The sequence below is a fragment of the Hipposideros armiger genome, unplaced genomic scaffold (assembly GCF_001890085.2).
Source record: "Hipposideros armiger isolate ML-2016 unplaced genomic scaffold, ASM189008v1 scaffold_89, whole genome shotgun sequence".
NCBI lineage: Eukaryota > Metazoa > Chordata > Mammalia > Chiroptera > Hipposideridae > Hipposideros > Hipposideros armiger.
In genome coordinates, this window is record NW_017731439.1 from 1536729 (window position 1) to 1540991 (window position 4263).

General features: G+C 50.5%; 1 protein-coding gene across 2 annotated transcripts in view; it reads right to left on the reverse strand.

The window, feature by feature from the left end:
- Positions 1-2852, reverse strand: part of PROKR2 (prokineticin receptor 2) — a 16413-nt gene extending 13561 nt beyond the window's left edge. The window contains exon 1 of one of the 2 annotated variants that reach the window (XM_019644587.1): positions 2680-2852. The gene's annotated coding sequence lies outside the window, so the exon portion shown is untranslated. Of the gene's footprint in view, positions 1-2667 lie in introns of both variants that reach the window. The other variant, XM_019644588.1, reaches the window with a different exon arrangement.
- Positions 2853-4263: the final 1411 nt, after the last annotated feature.

Sequence of the window (4263 nt, forward strand, 5' to 3'; positions counted from 1 at the left end):
ATAAAATTAATAGTGCTTCAATTAATAACTTTGTCCATAACATCTTTTTGTATATGAGCAAGTATATTGAATGGCAAATTCATAGAAGTGGTATTGCTCAAGGCATAAAAGCATTTGTAATTTCTGTAGATATTACCACATTGAACTCCATAAGGGTCTAACCATTTTTCACTTCTGTGGTAAGAAGCGTTTGGTAGAGGTGACCACCAGGGACTGCACCTGAATCAATAATCAAATATCTGTTGAGACCAAAGAAGGGAATATTCAAATGAATGACTTCTCAGGAATGCCATTCTCTCACACCTGTTTTGAATGCAGGGTGTCTTCTCAATCATTGAAAGTATATATGGTATGGAGGGGCACTGTTCTGAGAAAATTACCTCAAGTTATTTTTCTGTGGGTCTGTGTGTCTCTCCTGGAGTAATTAATAATCAAATTAAAAATGTGCCCTTGTTATCGACTGTAGGCACATAGTTAGGTAAACTCTTTAATTACTTTGAAAGTAAATGTAATTAAGCTGTGTGAATCACGGTTAGGAAATGTGGAGTATAATTAATGATTCAAGGTGCATTGGCCCTGGCTCCCACCTTTCATTCAATCCACTTGGCTTTCAGGGGGTTCTGGAAAGAGTGGCTCTGTAAAACACACTGGTTGGCTCACCTGACCCAGGCAGAATATTTTTCCCTCTCTTGTTCCCACATGCCTCCCGGGCAGTGCCAGAAGATGATAGTCGGAAGTGAGATGAGGCATCAGGGTCTCTGCCCATCAGCCATACTCCCTGTCTATGGAAGAAGACACAAGAACATGGCAGCTTACACAACAGCTAGATTTTTGGTCAGAAACATGTAATTATTTTCCATAATGTTTCAGAAGGTTTACAGAATCCTCAGGAGGAGGCAGTGGTAGGAAGAGGACGGGTTGAGTGAACAAAGTCCTTGCAAGAAGCAGGTTATCAATGGACTCAAAACTGGACTTGATAACATGGAATTTGGTTAATGAAATCCCCTTGGTGGTTAATGACATTGTTTTCTGGAAGGACAGATGAATGAGAGGACTCTGCTGTCGCTAATAAGATTGAAGGCTTTCAAGTCAAGAGCTGTTTGGTTGGGTTTGGAAAGCATTTAGTTTTATAGGGAGGTACTTGGGTATTGATTTTTGTCAACCCTCAGCTTCTCTGAAGCTTCCTGCTCCAGGTAAAGGCCCTGTACCCAAGTGCTCACATGCTGTCTCCACTTGAGCTCAGGAAAGGACACAAAACTCTTCCCTCCAGTGTGTCATCTGAGGTAGGGTTTGGGTGCAAACATGTGGAACAAATTCACAGAATATAGAAAGTCCAAAGTTAAATTCTTCCTCTGCCTCCTCTCCACAATCCAGGCCCTTAGAGGTGATCCCTGTTTCCTGCACTTCATTATATACTTTCAAATACAAACCAGACTGGCTTTGGGGATACGTGAACTCGCCATGGAAAGAGGAAGGGGAAGGAAGAAAGCCATTTTCACTATGGGTGACTTAGGGCTCTGAGTCTTTTAATTAGAATATTACAAAGAATGTGACCTTGGTTTGTACTCCAAGGTGAAATAGACTTCCTCTAAAAGTAGACCTTGAGACAAAGATTTGAGTGCACCAAGTTTATTGGGCGGTGATCCCAAGAAATAATGTGAGGGGAGTAGAAAAATGAGACCCGAAAGGGAAGGCAGCCAATAAAGGGTGGAATCATGCAATTTACCACTGTGGGCAAATGGAACTTCATTCCACTGGAGAATTCTGGGAGGGAATGTGGAACAAACCTCCTTCCCCCCTGCCCCCCTGGAATTCTACCAGTAGAGGGGGTGAGGGAGCTCACAGTCATCTGCTGACAACTGTTCCTGAAGGGTGTTTATTCCCAGTCTGTCTACTCTGCCCTGCCCATGGGCAGAACAGAATCTTGTGATCAGGGCCGGCNTTTGCAGCCGTGGGTGTCCTCCCTCCTGGTCGCCTCTCGGTCTCAGCCCGAGACGGAGAAGCCGAGTCGGGCCCTCTGGACTTGTACGCTCCGCGGCTCTCCAAGTCCTAGGACCCCAGAGAAGGAGGCATGCGCCCAGGTTGGGCAGGTCCCAGCTCCATTTCCGCGGGATGCACTTCCTGCCCTTGACCAACTCGCTCCAGGAGCCTCCTACCCCCTTCCGCGATTAACCACCCCGCGCGGCCGAGCGCTCCCCAGTGGCGCCGCCCTGACAGAGGCGGGAATCAAGTCAGAAATTCGGGCTCGAAAAGCAAAGCGGGTCGGGGGGTCTCAGGGCGGGAAGAAAACTGGGGATGGAGGTGGGAACAGTGAGCAGGAATTTTCCCAGAGACGCTTCCCTTTTTCTGCTCTCCTTTCAAGAAGGTGCACCCCTACCCATGCCCTTTCCCTGCAATTTGGCGCTCGCCCTCCAGCCCAGCACCCGCTGGTTTCTTTTGCCCGCGCCCGCACTCCCCAGTCTCAGTTTACCACCCCCTGCCCGGTCCCAGCGGGTCCGTGGGTTGGGGGGCTCTCACAGCACCAACTCCTCTTCTTCGAGCCAGCCTGCGCGCATCCCCAGAGAGGCAGGAGGCAAAGCAGCCCCAATCCCGCGGAGAAGTGGGCGTCGGCGCACCCAGCCCCGGCGACGCCTCCCTCACATCAATGGAGCCCCGGGCTGCGCTGACCTCAGCATTTACCTGCCTCCGCGCCTTCTTCCTGCGCGCTCCGGGGACCCAGACTTGTACTTGCGGAGGCGCTGCGTTGGGGGTGTCCCTGTTTCCTCCTCGGCCCTGCGTGCTTTCCGGGAGCGTCGCGGTCTCAGTCTTCCCGCTGGAGTTGGCGCTCCGCCTCCGCAGCTCTTCTTCGCGCCTCGGACCCAGCCCGAGGCGCCCCGCCCCACGCTCGACTCCGCCCCAGGGTACCCCGCCCGTTTCCTAGCCAAGGCGGAAGATAGGCGCTGGACTCCTGCACCCGGTGCGCCCAGGGCGCCCGGCGCACGCAGCTCTGGTCACGTTGGCGGGGATCCCCAGTCCGCCGGGTCGACCCTTCGCAGGGTTTTCTGCGCCTTCGCACTCCGGTGCCATTGGGACCGCTGTAGCCGGATTTAGAAGATGCGATTTGGAGCAACCTGCAATGCTCTCTGTCCCACGGAGGCTGGCGCCGCACGAGAGGTGGCGGGTTCAGCAGCTGAGCGTCCGGGCTTCAGCAGGAGCCCAGTGCCAGAGCCCGCTCCTGGTATATTATGACAGCTTCAGGTGGAGCCCGGGGTGCATTTCATTGCGCCGAGAGCTGGTGCTGGGGAGACTCCTACCAGCGCAGAGTGGGCTTTGAGTGGTGGGTGGTGGAGTAGGAGGCCCCCCGCGAGGAAGCTGGGGCTGGGGGCAGCTTGTCTTGCTCAAAGCTCTGACCGTCACCAAAGTCCTCACCAAAACCCACCGATGCCCACTACTGCCAGATTCCTTGGCCGTTCAAAGACCATCCCATCTGAGCCTCCGCCTACCTGTGGGGAGACTCCAGAGCCCTTCACTTTGCTTCCAACAGGCTTTGGTTTTAGGCGATTTTCATGACCTCTCCGGTCCTTGGTTTCCTTATACACTGAGCGAGGGGATTAAATTCTAAGGAGCTGCTAATTCTCATGACGTGGCTGGAAAGCACAGAGGGAAGCTCTGGGTTTTTAGAATTGGAACTGGGAGCTGAGGCAGGAGACTGAGTACCCCACTGTTAAATCCCAGCTCATTGCTGCCAGCTTAGACTTTGGACTCTGCTTTGTCATATTTTCCCATTTTTTCCAGAGTCTGGAATTTTCAGACTTTATAAATGTTGTTGGGTTAGTTAAAACAAAACAAAAAAACCTGTGCTGTCCAAAGACAGCATATCTCAGAATGAATACAGTCCACTGGGATGCCAACTTAAAATTCCTGAAACCCTTTGGGTAGTGACATGCTGTGATTTTGCCTTTCCCACCTAATGTGCAACTAATCCCATCCCTCTTCTCCCTGTAAAAAAATTTTAAATCTTTTTTTACAGTTTTATTGAGATATAAGTGACCCATAACATTGTTATGTTTATTGAGATATAACTGGCCCATAACATTGTATAAGCTTGAGGTATCCAACTTGATGATACATGTATATACTGTGAAATGATTACCACAGTAAGGTTAGTTAACACATCCATCACCAAATGTAATTCTAATGTGTGTGTGTGTGTGTGTGTGTGTGTGTGTGTGTGTGTGTGTGGTAAGAACTTTTAAAGCCTGGTCTCTAGGTAACTTTCAAGTA